The sequence below is a fragment of the Pseudophryne corroboree genome, chromosome 5, assembly GCF_028390025.1.
Source record: "Pseudophryne corroboree isolate aPseCor3 chromosome 5, aPseCor3.hap2, whole genome shotgun sequence".
NCBI classification, from domain to species: Eukaryota; Metazoa; Chordata; class Amphibia; order Anura; family Myobatrachidae; genus Pseudophryne; species Pseudophryne corroboree.
Genome location: NC_086448.1, coordinates 696,422,717 through 696,444,605, shown reverse-complemented (window position 1 = coordinate 696,444,605; position 21,889 = coordinate 696,422,717).

The following is a 21,889-nucleotide window of genomic DNA, read 5'->3' as shown; positions in this document are numbered from 1 at the left end:
TTGGCTCCTTTTATAAGTGTGGTAAGTGGCTCTTTGTAGTTGTCTTGGTCACGTTTATTTACAGTTATATATCCTGATGACGGTGCTGTGACACCGAAAAACGTCGATGAAGTTCTGATTTCTGATATTTTTGGATTACAAATGCTATAATCAAAACCCTGTGAGTGCCGTCCTCTTTCTTTGGAGTTATTTATATATATATATATATATATATATATATATATATATATATATATGTGTATATACTGTATATAAAATTATATAAAAAATGTGTATATATAAAACAGCTTGTTTATAAAAAACACATTTATTAAAAAAACATATTCAATTAAAAAAGTTCACAAGGTACAAGTCACATACCAGTAGTGTAAACATATGATACAGATGAGAATACCACTTAGGATGCCACTGGATTTTATCTGGCCAGAATTTGTAACATTTAGAGTGTTGCACTCTATAGGAAAATTGATGATCAGTGGGAGTCAGTTCTTATTAAGTCCCAGTGTTCATGTAGGAGATCTGTTGGTTACAGTTGAATTTTTCCCATGAAAGGCCGTTTGGCAGTGAATCCTTTCTATGCAGGTGGGGTGAACAAGTTCATCCAAGGTCTTTCATCACACAGCCATCTCCATAAATTGTTTATTCATTTAGAAGAGTCCTTAGAATGGTAAATTACATTTTTAGGACAAACCTCGATTGTATCCAGAATGGGATCCGGTCTGAAGGTCGACACTGTCTAGGTCGACCACTATAGGTCGACAGTCACTAGGTCGACATGGATGGAAGGTCGACATAGTTTCTAGGTCGACATGTGCTAGGTCGATAGGTCTAAAGTTCGACATGAGTTTTTCAAATTTTTTTTCTTTTTTGGAATTTTTCCATACTTAACGATCCACGTGGACTATGATTGGAACGGTAATCTGTGCCGAGCGAAGCGGCAGCGGAGCGAAGGCACCATGCCCGAAGCATGGCGAGCGAAGCGAGCCATGCGAGGGGACGTGGTGCACTAATTGGGGTTCCCAGTCACTTTACGAAGAAAACGACACAATAACAAACAAACCTCATGTTGACCTTTAGACCTGTCGACCTAGCACATGTCGACCTAGAAACCCTGTCGACCTTCCATCCATGTCGACCTAGTGACTGTCGACCTATAGTGGTCGACCTAAACATTGTCGACCTAGATACTGTCGATTTGATGAACCACACCCATCCAGAATACAGATTACTCCCAGTGCTGTCAAGAATAATTACCAGGGTCCCAGTGGTAGCTGAAAGGCTCAACGCATTTCCCTGGTGGTCTCTCGCTATCCTCAGGAGCATCTCTCCTGAATTACAGTTAGGAGCTGATTGGCTGGTGAGTTATCACCTTCCACTTATCACTTCTTTATCACTTATTTATCCCTTCTCCAGGCTTAATTCATCTGCCTCTGTGTTTGCAAAATGACAGGAGCTGATTGGTTGGTAATTTATCTCTCACAACTTTATATCTCTCTGAGCTTTGATAAATACCCCCCTCAGTCACGATAATCCACTGGATGGTACTAGCAGTACAATAATTTGGTGTCAGTTTAAAATGTAATAGTTTACTGGCATCTGTTATTATTGCATTAAAATATTAGACTGCATCGTACTGTAGTCTTTCTTTTTGTTAAGTTACTCGCACACTAAAAGGCAGCGCTCGATTGGATAATACATTTAACTGCATGCCACTAGAACAAACAACATATACAGCTGACACATTAATAGTTGCAAAAGGTTCCATGTGCGGACCGCCTGCATTCACAGCCTAGTTGCGGCTGCAGGGGGTCGTCCACAGTTGCTGGGACTGCAATTAAATTGAGGTCGCAGCCACTGGGCAGGCCATTTAGCATGCTTGGCAGACTTGCCCTGCAATGGGCAGCCCCCTGCATACAATAAAAAGGATTGCAGATTCTGCTAAAAAGTAGAATCTGCAATTCTAACTGAATAACCCCCTTTACCCTTTGGTTAAGGTGTTTACTGAAATTTGAGCTAGGGGTTGTTTATTTATCTAATATGAAAACGTTTTCCTTATGTATCAAAGGATGCTGCCACAATATTCAGTAAGCTGTAGAAATCCTAAGAAGAAATGCTTTGTTATATTTATCCATTTACAGTATCACAAAACAACATTGTTAAAATACCTTTAATTTTAGTGGTGTGAACTGTAGACAATTGTCTTCTCTTTGTTCATCTTTCATGCCCAGATTCTTCTTTTTGTGACTATTCAAATTTAATGCCAATCAATCAATCAATCAATCAATCAATCCTCACTTTCAATCCAGAGTCCATTGCAGCTCAATAAAGACATCATGTTGGAATTGATGACTCACATTTGTTTCATATCAATCTACCCTACCTTTCTGAACACGGTATGGGACAAGGTACAGGGAGAAACATTTCACGGGGAAGGTCTATCACATAGCCACCAAACACCTTTGACACCTCTCTCAACCACTTAGACATTCCCTCCAACCCCAGGGTGTTACACTTGCTCCCAATGGCTGATAAAATCCATATACAGTATATCATCTGTATCTATGACACTTTATCTGTTAGGCAGGTTAATCTATGTGGCACATCTCAGTCTCTATTCTTCTGCCTTGTTCTGAGGCACAGTACTCACACTAGAGAAAAACAACAATTTCTACACCTGCATGAAAATGCGCATATGAGCAGCAGAAGGATGGGAACCTGAAAAGGGTGTTACCCTCACCCCAATGAACACTCTAGATTAACAACAAAATACAGGTATCCCTTCTCCTGCGCTCCTTTAATTAGTGAGTGATATAAAGAAGTCAACTCTACTTATCTTGAAGCAGAGGATTTCTTCGTGTCCCGCTATCTCCTGGATTTAATTTGCACTTCAATAATAATCAAGTGTACTTCCAGTGACGTTACATGCAAAGAAAGAATTAAAACACAATCTAGTGTAATAAATTCATAAAACTTTTTGAAGTTCTACAGCAGATATTTTCACTTCAAATATAATAGATCTCAGTCCAATGGATAAATAAAAGTCTCTTTTTTAATGTTAAAAAATGCAATCCAATTTCAGCAATCTTCATCATAAGAAGAAAAGATATATAATCATTTCACATCTCAGACTTATGAGGGTGGCCTCCTACCAGATTTTGGGATTTCAAAGTGCACGTATAGAAGCTGTATAGATGTTATATATCCCCAAGGATGCTGGCTCCAATCGTGGATACTTTGTCCTCTCCTCGTCTGGTCAGTCCGCCACCGATCTCCTCTGTTACCCAACGCGTTTCGATCGGATGATCTTTTTCAAGGCATATTCCAAATGATCCATCTTCCCTGATATTTATACCCATATGAATTAATATCCCTAATTACTGGGAGGAGCCACTCTCACTTACAATTCAAATCCATTTATAAACATCTTGTGCATGTAAATTCCTAATCTAACATCTGTATGCTACTCTATAACATATATCCTAACACATTCAATTAAAATGGGCTACATAAGAACCTTATTTCATAGTTAAAAAACTATAAACATAAAAAATCTCTGATACCGGAAGTGGTCTGTGTACATAAAATCATCCACCGATTTTCCTTTACAAAAGGTTCCCCATCCTGCCTGAACTGAAAAAACGGGCCGTGACTTCCGGTCACGTGACCACCAAACACTGTGCATATAGAGCTCACACACTTCCGGTGAGAGGCCCGGTCACATGATTTCGTCGACCGGAAGTCCTCCCGCGGCCATTGCGATGGAATTCTCCATCCTGCACAGACATAAACATCGGCCGTGACTTCCGGTCACATGACCGTGTTTGCTGAACTCACACATTTCCAGTAAATGACCTGGTCACCTGATCGCCTTAACCGGAAGTTCTACCGCGGCCATTTTACAAAATCCCGGAGAGGAAAGAAAAACACATGACATCTATAATGATTGATAAAAAAGACACCATATTGATTCCTGGAAAAAAACTTTTTTATCCCTCTTAGTTATACCTTAATTATAAATATACACAGAAACATCAAACATTGTATCTTATTAAGTCTTGAATGCTGTCCAGATGGTATTGTTCAATTTCCAAATTTTTCCAATTCATCCATAATACCAAGAATTCCAATATGATGGACCGCAAAATTGATGTTTCTCTGATGGATAATATAAAATATAATTATACATCCTTTTATGTTATCTTTACAATCCATTACATATAGAGGTGTTCATACAGAAGAAATATTCTATTTAAGGAACCATTTGACCTCAAAGTCCTTATTCAGACCTCCCGGAATTAAGGTCTTCGGGGAGTGTATATACTGCATTTCCGTCCTTGCTAGGACTGTTGCTATGTTATTACACCTCCAATTCCCCTTTACCTGTTTAATTGCTCCAAATTTTATCAGTTGTCTTGTATCTTGATTATGAACACTTTTAAAATGGGCTGAAAGGGCATGTGTTTCCATACCATTTCTTATGTTGCGTAGATGTTCCGCAAACCTTATCTTTAAATTCCTGCCAGTCCTACCGATGTAAAACAAACCACAACTGCACCCCAGGAAGTAAACTACATTTCTTGAGGTGCAAGTTATAAATTCATCGATCTTTATATTTTGGCCATTTATCTCAATTTCAGTACATTTGCTAGTGCCACTAACTGTTTTGCACATACTACAAATCCCGCACCTGAAAAAGCCTTTAGTAAGGGTGCGAACATTAGCCCTTGGGGGAGACAGGGCACTTCTAACTAATTTATCTTTAATGTTCTTAGCTTTACGGCAAATGAATTGAGGCCTATCTGGTAACACTTTTTCTAGCAAAGGATCACCTTTCAGAATCATCCAGTGATTTCTAAATATTTTTTCTATATGTTTATGATCAATGTTGAAATTCGTAATGAATGCCATCGAGTGATCCTTATTGTCACTTCCAGTTACCTTCAATTTCCTCTTTGGGACTAATAGGTCCTCCCTATCTATACCTTCACATTTAATTTTCGCTTTCTCAATACTTTTATCGCTATAGCCACTTTTTTTGAATTTCTTTACCATTAATCCAGCTTGTTCCTCATACACCTCTTTATCTGTGCAGTTCCTTTTTAGTCTCTGTAGTTGACTGTTCGGTATGGAGTCCAACCAGTTGCTGTGATGGCAACTGGTGGTATGAATATACATGCCCGAATCAGTAGGTTTTGTGTAATTACGGGTTTTTAAGTGTCCCTTATCCACATAGATATTAAGATCAAGGAAATTGACACTGACATTACTGATATCAAATATTAATGAAATGTTGTAAAATGTTGTAATCATTCTCATTCAGCTGTTGACAGAAGGTGGATAAAGTCTCCCTATCTCCTCTCCAAAAGAAAATTATATCGTCTATGTATCTAGACCAGGATACCAGGCTCGCCCCGAATTGATTATTTTGCCACACATGTCGTGCCTCCCACATGCCCATAAACATGTTGGCATAACTTGACTTCTTTATATCACTCACTAATTAAAGGAGCGCAGGAGAAGGGATACCTGTATTTTGTTGTTAATCTAGAGTGTTCATTGGGGTGAGGGTAACACCCTTTTCAGGTTCCCATCCTTCTGCTGCTCATATGCGCATTTTCATGCAGGTGTAGAAATTGTTGTTTTTCTCTTGTGTTTCTTACCACCAAATACACCAGTAGATTTTGCTGCTTACAATTATGTTCTCAGTAAGAGAGAATAGGCACACTATGTGCACTAAATTTTTTGATCAGAATGAGGATATCGTGTCTATAGAGGACGATGATTTGGAAAGTAGTATGAAAAAAAATGGAGAAATTGTTGTTGAAAGAAGGAAGGTTATGGTGGGAGGTTACCTCCCTTGAGAAGTATCTATCGAATAAATTAATTCCTAAAGGCCTCAAAATAAATAAAACAGCTACTTTTTCCGATTCCACCGAAGAGTTCAAGAAGGAATGGGAAAAAATAGTAGAGGGCTGCTCATTTCGATTAATGGAGTTGATTATACAGGAAAGAAAGGGGAATTTGAGAGCTGTAGAAGAAGAAATCAGTTTATTAAGATCACTGATTGCACCTTTCTCTAAATTAGCTGATTATAAAGAGCTGGAGGCAAGTATTGCATTCAGATTACAAAAAAATGAGAAGGAATTAATGTTGAAAAAATCTAGAAAATTCAATAGAGATAAGAATGAGGTGGGGGATACATATCAAAAAGAAAAGGCTCAGCCTGTTCCCATAATTGAAGGTGGTAGAGAACGGGTGAAGGATCAAAGAGAATATCGGACTGCTCAAACTGGGGGAAGGAGAGATAAATATGAAAGATATAAGAGGCCTGAAACACCATTAAGGTGGAGGAGGAACAGAGGAAGGATCTATTCTAGGGATCTAGATAGATATGCCCCACAAGTCCGACGGGAAAACCACTCACCCATTAGAGAAAGCAATAGATATGAACCAGGTAAATAATGGAGAAGGGATGATTTCCCCCCCCCCCCCCCCCCCCGCCCCAGAAATAGAGTAAGGGATTTTGATAATCCCCTTTATCTCCGGAATCGCTTCAATCATTGTCAGGAGGATAATCTTTTTTTAGGAGGTGGGAGGAAAGAACACTTTTACACATAACAGATAGGAAGCATAGAGGTAAAAGAGGAGGGAAGAAAAGAAAAGTTACTAAAAGGAGGAAATGTAATGGTAGAACAAAAAAGAGGAAGGATAGGAATGAAAGGAATGAGTTACCAGTAGGTACTGAGACATCAGAAGTAAGAAATAAGGTTAAAATTTTCAATTTAAGTCAGCATATATTAAGGGAATCAGAAATTTCAGTACTTGAAAAGGGATTGAAATTTGCCCCAATGGCAAAATTGAATAAATTTGATGTTTATGTTGACCTTCAGAAGTACGTTAGAAAGTTATCATTAAAAAGATTCTTTGCTAACAAATCACAAATGGAAGATGAAGGTACTAATGATGTTGCTCAGATAACATCATTTAGACCGAAGTCCGTTTTCAACCCCACTTTCATGAGGGGTAATTTTGTAGAAACTTTTTTCTCCTTAGTAAATAGGGACATCGAGGCCCTCAAATTGTCCAAAGTTAACTACAATTTAACGAAAAAAGAAAACGAGGCCCTGAAAGAATTAAAGTTAAACAAAGAAATTATAATAAAACCCACAGATAAGGGTGGAGGGGTCGTAGTAATGGATATTGGTAAATATGAGACCGAGGTATTAAGACAACTGAATGATGGTCATGTGTATAAAAAATTAAGAGGAGATCCTACCAAAAGAATTTTATCAAATTTAACAACGTTGGTAAAAACTTATGTAGATAATGGGACTATCACGGACACGATAGGTCAGTTTTTGATACCTGTAGAACCGAGCAAACCAGTTATTTATGTACTTCCAAAAGTCCATAAGGACGCCCAGAATCCGCCAGGCAGACCCATTGTGTCCGGGGTCAACTCCATTACCGCCAATATGTCGGAGTTTATAGACTCTCATTTACAGCCGTTGGTATTAAAGAATCCCTCCCATTTAAAAGACACTAGGGATGCATTGAATATTATTAAGGATATTCAATGGGACGATAATTGCTACATGGTTACAGCGGACGTAAGTTCGCTGTACACAATTATCAATCATGACTTAGGGATAGAGGCGGTGGTTACCTACTTGGAGAAAAGCGATTATGGAACGGAACTTTGTGACTTTCTGGTAAAAGGAGTTGATTTTATTTTACGTAATAATTATTTTCACTTCAAGGACTGTTTCTATGTGCAGAAAGTTGGAACGGCCATGGGTACCAGGTTCGCCCTGAGTTATGCCAACATGTTTATGGGCATGTGGGAGGCACGACATGTGTGGCAAAATAATCAATTCGGGGCGAGCCTGGTATCCTGGTCTAGATACATAGACGATATAATTTTCTTTTGGAGAGGAGATAGGGAGACTTTATCCACCTTCTGTCAACAGCTGAATGAGAATGATTACAACATTTCATTAACATTTGATATCAGTAATGTCAGTGTCAATTTCCTTGATCTTAATATCTATGTGGATAAGGGACACTTAAAAATAAGAATTTACTTACCGATAATTCTATTTCTCGTAGTCCGTAGTGGATGCTGGGGACTCCGTAAGGACCATGGGGAATAGCGGCTCCGCAGGAGACTGGGCACATCTAAAGAAAGCTTTAGGACTATCTGGTGTGCACTGGCTCCTCCCCCTATGACCCTCCTCCAAGCCTCAGTTAGGATACTGTGCCCGGACGAGCGTACACAATAAGGAAGGATCTTGAATCCCGGGTAAGACTCATACCAGCCACACCAATCACACCGTACAACTTGTGATCTGAACCCAGTTAACAGCATGATAACAGAGGAGCCTCTAGAAAAGATGGCTCACTACAGCAATAACCCGATTTTTTGGTAACAATAACTATGTACCAGTATTGCAGACAATCCGCACTTGGGATGGGCGCCCAGCATCCACTACGGACTACGAGAAATAGAATTATCGGTAAGTAAATTCTTATTTTCTCTAACGTCCTAAGTGGATGCTGGGGACTCCGTAAGGACCATGGGGATTATACCAAAGCTCCCAAATGGGCGGGAGAGTGCGGATGACTCTGCAGCACCAAATGAGAGAACTCCAGGTCCTCCTCAGCCAGGGTATCAATTTTGTAGAATTTTACAAACGTATTTGCTCCTGACCAAGTAGCTGCTCGGCAAAGTTGTAAAGCCGAGACCCCTCGGGCAGCCGCCCAAGATGAGCCCACCTTCCTTGTGGAGTGGGCATTTACAGATTTTTGGCTGTGGCAGGCCTGCCACCGAATGTGCAAGCTGAATTGTACTACAAATCCAACGAGCAATAGTCTGCTTAGAAGCAGGAGCACCCAGCTTGTTGGGTGCATACAGGATAAACAGCGAGTCAGTTTTCCTGACTCCAGCCGTCCTGGAAACATATATTTTCAGGGCCCTGACAACGTCTAGCAACTTGGAGTCCTCCAAGTCCCTAGTAGCCGCAGGCACCACAATAGGTTGGTTCAGGTGAAACGCTGAAACCACCTTAGGGAGAAACTGAGGACGAGTCCTCAATTCCGCCCTGTCCGAATGGAAAATCAGATAAGGGCTTTTACAGGATAAAGCCGCCAATTCTGACACGCGCCTGGCCCAGGCCAGGGCCAACAGCATGACCACTTTCCATGTGAGATATTTTAACTCCACAGATTTAAGTGGTTCAAACCAATGTGACTTTTGGAACCCAAAAACTACATTGAGATCCCAAAGTGCCACTGAAGGCACAAAAGGAGGCTGTATATGCAGTACCCCTTTTACAAACGTCTGAACTTCAGGGACTGAAGCTAGTTCTTTTTGGAAGAAAATTGACAGGGCCGAAATTTTAACCTTAATGGACCCCAATTTCAGGCCCATAGACACTCCTGTTTGCAGGAAATGTAGGAAAGGACCCAGTTGAATTTCCTCCGTCGGGCCTTACTGGCCTCGCACCACGCAACATATTTTCGCCAAATGCGGTGATAATGTTTTGCGGTTACATCCTTCCTGGCTTTGATCAGGATAGGGATGACTTCATCCGGAATGCCTTTTCAGGATCCGGCGTTCAACCGCCATGCCGTCAAACGCAGCCGTGGTAAGTCTTGGAACAGACAGGGTCCTTGCTGGAGCAGGTCCCTTCTTAGAGGTAGAGGCCACGGATCCTCCGTGAGCATCTCTTGAAGTTCCGGTTACCAAGTCCTTCTTGGCCAATCCGGAGCCACGAATATAGTGCTTACTCCTCTCCATCTTATCAATCTCAGTACCTTGGGTATGAGAGGCAGAGGAGGGAACACATACACTGACTGGTACACCCACGGTGTTACCAGAACGTCTACAGTTATTGCCTGAGGGTCCCTTGACCTGGCGCAATACCTGTCGAGTTTTTCCCAACGGTTTATAATCATGTGGAAGACTTCTGGGTGAAGTCCCCACTCTCCCGGGTGGATGTCGTGCTGAGGAAGTCTGCTTCCCAGTTGTCCACTCCCGGAATGAATACTGCTGACAGTGCTATCACATGATTTTCCGCCCAGCGAAGAATCCTTGCAGCTTCTGCCATTGCCCTCCTGCTTCTTGTGCCACCCTGTCTGTTTACGTGGGTGACCTTGAAGCAGAGGACTTGCTAAGCTTAGAGCATTGTAAATGGCCCTTAGCTTCAGGATATTTATGTGAAGTGATGTCTCCAGACTTGACCATAAGCCCTGGATATTCCTTCCCTGTGTGACTGCTCCCCAGCCTCGCAGGCTGGCATCCGTGGTCACCAGGACCCAGTCCTGAATGCTGAATCTGCGGCCCTCTAGAAGATGAGCACTCTGCAACCACCACAGGAGGGACACCCTTGTCCTTGGTGACAGGGTTATCCGCTGATGCATCTGAAGATGTGACCCGGACCATTTGTCCAGCAGGTCCCACTGGAAAATTCTTGCGTGGAATCTGCCGAATGGGATTGCTTCTTAGGAAGCCACCATTTTACCCAGAACCCTTGTGCATTGATGCACTGAGACTTGGTTCGGTTTTAGGAGGTTCCTGACTAGCTCGGATAACTCCCTGGCTTTTTCCTCCGGGAGAAAAGCCTTTTTCTGGACTGTGTCCAGGATCATCCCTAGGAACAGAAGACAAGTCGTCGGAACCAGCTGCGATTTTGGAATATTGAGAATCCAATCGTGCTGCCGCAACACTACCTGAAATAGTGCTACAACGACCTCCAACTGTTCCCTGGATCGTACCCTTATCAGGGAATCGTCCAAGTAAAGGATAACTAAAATTCCCTTCCTTCGAAGGAATATCATCATTTCGGCCATTACCTTGGTAAAGACCCGGGGTGCCGTGGACCATCCATATGGCAGCGTCTGAACTGATAGTGACAGTTCTGTACCATAAACCTGAGGTACCCTTGATGAGAAGGGTAAATTTTGACATGAAGGTAAGTATCCTTGATGTCCCGAGACATCATGTAGTCCCCTTCTTCCAGGTTCGCAATCACTGCTCTGAGTGACTCAATCTTGAATTTGAACCTCTGTATGTAAGTGTTCAAAGATTTTAGATTTAGAATCGGTCTCACCGAGCCGTCCGGCTTCGGTACCACAACAGTGTGGAATAATACCCCGTTCCCTGTTGCAGGAGGGGTACCTTGTTATCACCTGCTGGGAATACAGCTTGTGAATGGCTTCCAAAACAGTCTCCTTGTCAGAAGGAGACATCGGTAAAGCCGACTTTAGGAAACGGCGAGGGGGAGACGTCTCGAATTCTAATTTGTACCCCTGAGATATCACCTGAAGGATCCAGGGGTCTACTTGCGAGTGAGCCCACTGCGCGCTGAAATTCATTGAGACGGGCCCCCCACCGTGCCTGATTCTGCTTGTAAAGCCCCAGCGTCATACTGAGGGCTTGGCAGAGGCGGGAGAGGGTTTCTGTTCCTGGGAACTGGCTGATTTCTGCAGCCTTTTTCCTCTCCCTCTGTCACGGGGCAGAAATGAGGAATCTTTTGCCCGCTTGTCCACGAAAAGACTGCGCCTGATAATACGGCGTCTTCTCATGTTGAGAGGCGACCTGGGGTACAAACGTGGATTTCCCAGCTGTTGCCGTGGCCACCAGGTCTGAAAGACCGACCCCAAATAACTCCTCCCTTTAATAAGGCAATACTTCCAAATGCCGTTTGGAATACGCATCACCTGACCACTGACGTGTCCATAACCCTCTACTGGTAGAAATGGACAACGCACTTTGACTTGATGCCAGTCGGCAAATATTCCGCTGTGCATCACGCATATATAGAAATGCATCTTTTAAATGCTCTATAGGCAATAATATACTGTCCCTATCTAGGGTATCAATATTTTCAGTCAGGGAATCCGACCACGCCAACCCAGCACTGCACATCCAGGCTGAGGCGATTGCTGGTCGCAGTATAACACCAGTATGTGTGTAAATACATTTTAGGATACCCTCCTGCTTTTTATCAGCAGGATCCTTAAGGGCGGCCATCTCAGGAGAGGGTAGAGCCCTTACAAGCGTGTGAGCGCTTTATCCACCCTAGGGGGTGTTTCCCAACGCACCCTAACCTCTGGCGGGAAAGGATATAATGCCAATAACATTTTAGAAATTATCAGTTGTTATCGGGGGAAAACCACGCATCATCACACACCTCATTTAATTTCTCAGATTCAGGAAAACTACAGGTAGTTTTTCCTCACCGAACATAGTACCCCTTTTTGGTGGTACTCGTATTATCAGAAATGTGTAAAAACATTTTTCATTGCCTCAATCATGTAACGTGTGGCCCTACTGGAAGTCACATTTGTCTCTTCACCGTCGACACTGGAGTCAGTATCCGTGTCGGCGTCTAAATCTGCCATCTGAGGTAACGGGCGCTTTAGAGCCCCTGACGGCCTATGAGACGTCTGGACAGGCACAAGCTGAGTAGCCGGCTGTCTCATGTCAACCACTGTCTTTTATACAGAGCTGACACTGTCACGTAATTCCTTCCAACAGTTCATCCACTCAGGTGTCGACCCCCTAGGGGGTGACATCACTATTACAGGCAATCTGCTCCGTCTCCACATCATTTTTCTCCTCATACATGTCGACACAAATGTACCGACATACAGCACACACACAGGGAATGCTCTGATAGAGGACAGGACCCCACTAGCCCTTTGGGGAGACAGAGGGAGAGTTTGCCAGCACACACCAGAGCGCTATATATATATACAGGGATAACCTTATATAAGTGTTTTTCCCCTTATAGCTGCTGTATCTTTAATACTGCGCGTAATTAGTGCCCCCCCCCTCTTTTTTAACCCTTTCTGTAGTGTAGTGACTGCAGGGGAGAGACAGGGAGCTTCCCTCCAACGAAGTTGTGAGGGAAAATGGCGCCAGTGTGCTGAGGAGATAGGCTCCGCCCCCTTATCGGCGGCCTTATCTCCCGTTTTTTTATGTATTTTGGCAGGGGTTAAATGCATCCATATAGCCCAGGAGCTATATGTGATGCATTTTTTGCCATCCAAGGTGTTTATTATTGCGTCTCAGGGCGCCCCCCCCCAGCGCCCTGCACCCTCAGTGACCGGAGTGTGAAGTGTGCTGAGAGCAATGGCGCACAGCTGCAGTGCTGTGCGCTACCTTGTTGAAGACAGGACGTCTTCTGCCGCCGATTTTCCGGACCTCTTCTGCCTTCTGGCTCTGTAAGGGGGCCGGCGGCGCGGCTCTGGGACCCATCCAGGCTGGACCTGTGATCGTCCCTCTGGAGCTAATGTCCAGTAGCCTAAGAAGCCCAATCCACTCTGCACGCAGGTGAGTTCGCTTCTTCTCCCCTTAGTCCCTCGATGCAGTGAGCCTGTTGCCAGCAGGTCTCACTGAAAATAAAAAAACCTAAACTAAAACTTTCACTAAGAAGCTCAGGAGAGCCCCTAGTGTGCACCCTTCTCGTTCGGGCACAAAGATCTAACTGAGGCTTGGAGGAGGGTCATAGGGGGAGGAGCCAGTGCACACCAGATAGTCCTAAAGCTTTCTTTAGATGTGCCCAGTCTCCTGCGGAGCCGCTATTCCCCATGGTCCTTACGGGGTCCCCAGCATCCACTTAGGACGTTAGAGAAAACCCGTAATTACACAAAACCTACTGATTCGGGCATGTATATTCATACCACCAGTTGCCATCACAGCAACTGGTTGGACTCCATACCGAACAGTCAACTACAGAGACTAAAAAGGAACTGCACAGATAAAGAGGTGTATGAGGAACAAGCAGGATTAATGGTAAAGAAATTCAAAAAAAGTGGCTATAGCGATAAAAGTATTGAGAAAGCGAAAATTAAATGTGAAGGTATAGATAGGGAGGACCTATTAGTCCCAAAGAGGAAATTGAAGGTAACTGGAAGTGACAATAAGGATCACTCGATGGCATTCATTACGAATTTCAACATTGATCATAAACATATAGAAAAAATATTTAGAAATCACTGGATGATTCTGAAAGGTGATCCTTTGCTAGAAAAAGTGTTACCAGATAGGCCTCAATTCATTTACCGTAAAGCTAAGAACATTAAAGATAAATTAGTTAGAAGTGCCCTGTCTCCCCCAAGGGCTAATGTTCGCACCCTTACTAAAGGCTTTTTCAGGTGCGGGATTTGTAGTATGTGCAAAACAGTTAGTGGCACTAGCAAATGTACTGAAATTGAGATAAATGGCCAAAATATAAAGATCGATGAATTTATAACTTGCACCTCAAGAAATGTAGTTTACTTCCTGGGGTGCAGTTGTGGTTTGTTTTACATCGGTAGGACTGGCAGGAATTTAAAGATAAGGTTTGCGGAACATCTACGCAACATAAGAAATGGTATGGAAACACATGCCCTTTCAGCCCATTTTAAAAGTGTTCATAATCAAGATACAAGACAACTGATAAAATTTGGAGCAATTAAACAGGTAAAGGGGAATTGGAGGTGTAATAACATAGCAACAGTCCTAGCAAGGACGGAAATGCAGTATATACACTCCCTGAAGACCTTAATTCCGGGAGGTCTGAATAAGGACTTTGAGGTCAAATGGTTCCTTAAATAGAATATTTCTTCTGTATGAACACCTCTATATGTAATGGATTGTAAAGATAACATAAAAGGATGTATAATTATATTTTATATTATCCATCAGAGAAACATCAATTTTGCGGTCCATCATATCGGAATTCTTGGTATTATGGATGAATTGGAAAAATTTGGAAATTGAACAATACCATCTGGACAGCATTCAAGACTTAATAAGATACAATGTTTGATGTTTCTGTGTATAGTTATAATTAAGGTATAACTAAGAGGGATAAAAAACTGTTTTTTTCCAGGAATCAATATGGTGTCTTTTTTATCAATCATTATAGATGTCATGTGTTTTTCTTTCCTCTCCGGGATTTTGTAAAATGGCCGCGGTAGAACTTCCGGTTAAGGCGATCAGGTGACCAGGTCATTTACTGGAAATGTGTGAGTTCAGCAAACACGGTCATGTGACCGGAAGTCACGGCCGATGTTTATGTCTGTGCAGGATGGAGAATTCCATCGCAATGGCCGCGGGAGGACTTCCGGTCGACGAAATCATGTGACCGGGCCTCTCACCGGAAGTGTGTGAGCTCTATATGCACAGTGTTTGGCGGTCACGTGACCGGAAGTCACGGCCCGTTTTTTCAGTTCAGGCAGGATGGGGAACCTTTTGTAAAGGAAAATCGGGGGATGATTTTATGTACACAGACCACTTCCGGTATCAGAGATTTTTTATGTTTATAGTTTTTTAACTATGAAATAAGGTTCTTATGTAGCCCATTTTAATTGAATGTGTTAGGATATATGTTATAGAGTAGCATACAGATGTTAGATTAGGAATTTACATGGACAAGATGTTTATAAATGGATTTGAATTGTAAGTGAGAGTGGCTCCTCCCAGTAATTAGGGATATTAATTCATATGGGTATAAATATCAGGGAAGATGGATCATTTGGAATATGCCTTGAGAAAGATCATCCGATCGAAACGCGTTGGCTAACAGAGGAGATCGGTGGCGGACTGACCAGACGAGGAGAGGACAAAGTATCCACGATTGGAGCCAGCATCCTTGGGGATATATAACATCTATACAGCTTCTATACGTGCACTTTGAAATCCCAAAATCTGGTAGGAGGCCACCCTCATAAGTCTGAGATGTGAAATGATTATACATCTTTTCTTCTTATGATGAAGATTGCTGAAATTGGATTGCATTTTTTAACATTAAAAAAGAGACTTTTATTTATCCATTGGACTGAGATCTATTATATTTGAAGTGAAAATCTCTGCTGTAGAACTTCAAAAAGTTTTATGAATTTATTACACTAGATTGTGTTTTAATTCTTTCTTTGCATGTAACGTCACTGGAAGTACACTTGATTATTATTGAAGTGCAAATTAAATCCAGGAGATAGCGGGACACGAAGAAATCCTCTGCTTCAAGATAAGTAGAGTTGACTTCTTTATATCACTCACTAATTAAAGGAGCGCAGGAGAAGGGATACCTGTATTTTGTTGTTAATCTACAGTACTCACACTGGCTATATGCTGTGCAGGCTGTTTGCTCTTAGTATGACTGTCTTCAGGACTTTTTCATTCACAGCTCTCAAACTCGCTATGGGTCTACAGTATCTTCCCTTCACAAGTTCAGCAGCTGTGCAGACACCTGTTTCTGTTACGATATGGTCTCTCAGTGGGCTATGATGTAATTTCCTGGTGTCTTACTACTCAGGTATGATGGGACTTGTAATTTCCAGTACCTGAGGCTGCCATCTACTACTGACAACTCAGCAGATCCTGCCAATTAACTCGCAGGATCTACTCATTTCCCCAAATATGATTGCTATTTCCGGGCGTTATGCTATTAATCTATTTTATTAATTCTACCTTATTACAGATTCTAGTAAACGCAAATGTAACTAATGTCTGTACTGCAGCTACATCAGCATGAAGATTTTGTTGCATTTTAAGCATATGACTCCCTACTAGCGTCGGACTGGCGCACAGGGGTATAGGTGACATCCCCAGTGGCAAAGCTTGATTAAGCAAGGATCACATGGGCCTGGGGCTGAAAATAGTCCAGGGAGGAGCTATGACCAGTGCTGCGTGGGTGTGGCCATAAACACGTGGGTGTGCACACCCACTACACTATCATCCCCACTGTCTCCTTGGCCTGGATACATACAAACTGAAAAATGTCACAATTTGGACAGAAAACAAAGGGGGGGGGAATGAATACTTATGATTTTTGGCTGACTGGGTGGCCAGCAAGGGAGGTGATCATCATCATGCAGTCATTGTGATGGGGCTATTTTAATGTGGAGTCCTGGAGTTGTAGCTTCATCCACCCTATTGTTAATTTGGCCCTGCCTGGTGGGTCCCACTGCCTGAGGGCCCACCCCCACACTTTCTCTCCCCGCTGGACACTGCAACCCATTGGTGGGATGGCAGGACAGTACCCAGAAAATGGGACCGCCCTGCCAAATCGAGACATGTGGGAATTATGTATATAGACATGATCACCATCATGAGCTTAATAAATATACATATATTACATTATACTGAATTCACAGGTCTCCGGTGTATTCACTACAGTGCATTTCTATTATCAATCTGGTACACAAGGTTTCATCCAGTTTTAAGCAGTCACGGGTCTGGGTCTGCCTGTAGCAGTGTCTGGGAGGTTTGGCTGCAGCTTGTCCCAAGCAATGTGCAGTGTTTGCCTGGTTACAGGACCTGGAAGTGGGAGATATGCTGAGGAGGATGCAGATAATTATGGGTACTTTCCCTACCATAATCCTCATATACTGTATACACAATGTGGGACTGTAGTTACAGTACATATAGGTGTGAGAAGGATGACATTGTGCACAATACAGAGAGTCCAGCAGGCAGCAAGGGTATAACGTGGATACACAAATTGTAATATGGAGAGAGCAGCATCTGTATAACATGGGTACACTAGGGATGTCACTGTGTGTGACAGGATGTAATTTGAAGTTTACAGTGTATTGGCAATTGCCCTTTAGGACCTAATAATAAAAAAATAAAAAAACTTCTTTTTTTGGGGTGGGGGGGGGGGGGGGAGGCGGGGGGTTTGCCCAAAATTACCACCTTTCCCCCGGGTGATGAAATCCCAGAGAAGCCCGTAGGAGAAGTAGGTAGGCGGTAACGGGTGCGGGGTCAGACTAACCACATCATAAGGTCCCGTCCCCTCACAGTTAAATGCTGCAAGTCATGGGGCTAAAATGACATGATTACCATAAAATCACATGATTAGACCCCGCCCCTCCTGACGGACCGCAAACTTACTGGATTTATCTCCCCATTCTGCTAAAGATGAGCGGGTTCGGTTCCTCGGAATCCGAACCCGCCCGAACTTCAGCCTTTTTTGCACGGGTCCGAGCAGACTCGGATCCTCCCGCCTTGCTCGGTTAACCCGAGCGCGCCCGAACGTCATCATCCCGCTGTCGGATTCTCGCGAGACTCGGATTCTATATAAGGAGCCGCGCGTCGCCGCCATTTTCACACGTGCATTGAGATTGATAGGGAGAGGACGTGGCTGGCGTCCTCTCCGTTTGAATAGATTAGAGAGACACTTGATTTACTAATTTTGGGGAGCATTAGGAGTACTCAGTACAGTGCAGAGTTTTGCGGATAGTGACCACCAGTTTTATTTATAATCCGTTCTCTGCCTGAAAAAAAACGATACACAGTCACATACCATATCTGTGCTCAGCCTCAGTGTGCTGCATGATATATCATCTATGTATATCTGACTGTGCTGAGTGCTCACTGCTCACACAGCTGAATTGTGGGGGAGACTGGGGTGCAGTTATAGCAGGAGTACAGTGCACACTTTTGCTGCCAGTGACCACCAGTATATTGTCTGCCTGAAAAAGTTAAACACTCCTGTGGTGTTTTTTTTTTTTTTTTATTCTATAGTATAAACGCATTCTCCTGACAGTGTCCAGCAGGTCCGTCATTCATTATATTATATAAATATTTACCTACAGTAGTGTTATATTTATTTATTTTCATCTCTATCATCTTTATCATCTCTATATTAGCAGACGCAGTACGGTAGTCCACGGCTGTGGCTATCTCTGTGTCGTCAGTGCTCGTCCATAACTGTATACCTACCTACCTGTGGTGGGTTGTTTTTTTCTATCTTCTTCATACTAGTAGTTTAGGAGTCTGCTGACAGTGTCCACCAGGTCCGTCATTATATTATATACCTACAGTAGTAATATATTTAGTATATTATCTATACTAGCAGACGCAGTACGGTAGTCCACGGCTGTGGCTATCTCTGTGTCGTCAGTGCTCGTCCATAATTGTATACCTATTTACCTGTGGTGGGTTTTTTTTTTCTATCTTCTTCATACTAGTAGTTTAGGAGTCTGCTGACGGTGTCCACCAGGTCCGTCATTATAATCCTACAGTAGTAATATATTTAGTATATTATCTATACTAGCAGACGCAGTACGGTAGTCCACGGCTGTGGCTATCTCTGTGTCGTCAGTGCTCGTCCATAATTGTATACCTACCTACCTGTGGTGGGGTTTTTTTTTCTATCTTCTTCATACTAGTAGTTTAGGAGTCTGCTGACAGTGTCCACCAGGTCCGTCATTCTAATCCTACAGTAGTAATATATTTAGTATATTATCTATACTAGCAGACGCAGTACGGTAGTCCACGGCTGTGGCTATCTCTGTGTCGTCAGTGCTCGTCCATAATTGTATACCTACCTACCTGTGGTGGGGTTTTTTTTTCTATCTTCTTCATACTAGTAGTTTAGGAGTCTGCTGACAGTGTCCACCAGGTCCGTCATTATATTATATACCTACAGTAGTAATATATTTAGTATATTATCTATACTAGCAGACGCAGTACGGTAGGCCACGGCTGTACCTACCTCTGTGTCGTCACTCGTCCATAATTGTATACCTACCTACCTGTGGTGGGTTTTTTTTTCTATCTTCTTCATACTAGTAGTTTAGCAGTCTGCTGACAGTGTCCACCAGGTCCGTCATTATATTATATATACCTACAGTAGTTATATATATATTTTTTTTATATCATTAATTATCATCTCTATACTAGCAGACGCAGTACGGTAGTCCACGGCTGTAGCTACCTCTGTGTCGTCAGTCACTCATCATCCATAAGTATACTAGTATCCATCCATCTCCATTGTTTACCTGAGGTGCCTTTTAGTTGTGCCTATTAAAATATGGAGAACAAAAATGTTGAGGTTCCAAAAATAGGGAAAGATCAAGATCCACTTCCACTTCGTGCTGAAGCTGCTGCCACTTGTCATGGCCGAGACGATGAAATTCCATCAACGTCGTCTGCCAAGGCCGATGCCCAATGTCATAGTACAGAGCATGTAAAATCCAAAACACAAAAGATCAGTAAAAAAAGGACTCAAAAATCTAAATTAAAATCGTCGGAGGAGAAGCGTAAACTTGCCAATATGCCATTTACCACACGGAGTGGCAAGGAACGGCTGAGGCCCTGGCCTATGTTCATGGCTAGTGGTTCAGCTTCACATGAGGATGGAAGCACTCAGCCTCTCGCTAGAAAAATGAAAAGACTTAAGCTGGCAAAAGCACAGCAAAGAACTGTGCGTTCTTCGAAATCACAAATCCACAAGGAGAGTCCAATTGTGTCGGTTGCGATGCCTGACCTTCCCAACACTGGACGTGAAGAGCATGCGCCTTCCACCATTTGCACGCCCCCTGCAAGTGCTGGAAGGAGCACCCGCAGTCCAGTTCCTGATAGTCAGATTGAAGATGTCAGTGTTGAAGTACACCAGGATGAGGAGGATATGGGTGATGCTGGCGCTGGGGAGGAAATTGACAAGGAGGATTCTGATGGTGAGGTGGTTTGTTTAAGTCAGGCACCCGGGGAGACACCTGTTGTCCGTGGGAGGAATATGGCCATTGACATGCCTGGTGAAAATACCCAAAAAATCAGCTCTTCGGTGTGGAAGTATTTCAACAGAAATGCGGACAACAGGTGTCAAGCCGTGTGTTGCCTTTGTCAAGCTGTAATAAGTAGGGGTAAGGACGTTAACCACCTCGGAACATCCTCCCTTATACGTCACCTGCAGCGCATTCATCATAAGTCAGTGACAAGTTCAAAAACTTTGGGCGACAGCGGAAGCAGTCCACTGACCAGTAAATCCCTTCCTCTTGTAACCAAGCTCACGCAAACCACCCCACCAACTCCCTCAGTGTCAATTTCCTCCTTCCCCAGGAATGCCAATAGTCCTGCAGGCCATGTCACTGGCAATTATGACGAGTCCTCTCCTGCCTGGGATTCCTCCGATGCATCCTTGAGTGTAACGCCTACTGCTGCTGGCGTTGCTGCTGGGAGTCGATGGTCATCCCAGAGGGGAAGTCGTAAGACCACTTTTACTACTTCCACCAAGCAATTGACTGTCCAACAGTCCTTTGCGAGGAAGATGAAATATCACAGCAGTCATCCTGCTGCAAAGCGGATAACTGAAGCCTTGGCATCCTGGGCGGTGAGAAACGTGGTTCCGGTATCCATCATTACTTCAGAGCCAACTATAGACTTGATTGAGGTACTGTGTCCCAGGTACCAAATACCATCTAGGTTCCATTTCTCTAGGCAGGCGATACCGAAAATGTACACAGACCTCAGAAAAATACTCACCAGTGTCCTAAAAAATGCAGTTGTACCCAATGTCCACTTAACCACGGACATGTGGACAAGTGGAGCAGGGCAGACTCAGGACTATATGACTGTGACAGCCCACTGGGTAGATGTATTGACTCCCGCCGCAAGAACAGCAGCGGCGGCACCAGTAGCAGCATCTCGCAAACGCCAACTCTTTCCTAGGCAGGCTACGCTTTGTATCACCGCTTTCCAGAATACGCACACAGCTGAAAACCTCTTACGGCAACTGAGGAAGATCATCGCAGAATGGCTTACCCCAATTGGACTCTCCTGTGGATTTGTGGCATCGGACAACGCCAGCAATATTGTGCGTGCATTATATCTGGGCAAATTCCAGCACGTCCCATGTTTTGCACATACCTTGAATTTGGTGGTGCAGAATTATTTAAAAAACGAGAGGGGCGTGCAAGAGATGCTGTCGGTGGCCAGAAGAATTGCGGGACACTTTCGGCGTACAGGCACCATGTACAGAAGACTGGAGCAACACCAAAAACGCCTGAACCTGCCCTGCCATCATCTGAAGCAAGAAGTGGTAACGAGGTGGAATTCAACCCTCTATATGCTTCAGAGGATGGAGGAGCAGCAAAAGGCCATTCAAGCCTA